Raw genomic sequence first — 239 nt, forward strand, 5'->3', positions numbered from 1 at the left:
TCCCCCCCCCGGCGGCCGCCCCGCCCCACGCAGCGGAAGCGGCAGCCAGCCGCCCCTTCCTTCTCCTCCTCCGGCTGCCTTTCCCCTTCTCTGCCTCAGAGAAGTGGCGAGTTTCCTATCGTTTTACGAACACGCCCTGCTCGGCACAGACCCCGGCGAGAGTAAACCCTCACCGGGCCCTCCCCTTCCTAGTCAGCATCACAGCCCTCGGCATCCGTGCCGGCAGCGTGCGTCATATA

This window comes from Mesitornis unicolor, unplaced genomic scaffold, assembly GCF_000695765.1.
Source record: "Mesitornis unicolor isolate BGI_N332 unplaced genomic scaffold, ASM69576v1 scaffold733, whole genome shotgun sequence".
Taxonomy (NCBI): domain Eukaryota; kingdom Metazoa; phylum Chordata; class Aves; order Mesitornithiformes; family Mesitornithidae; genus Mesitornis; species Mesitornis unicolor.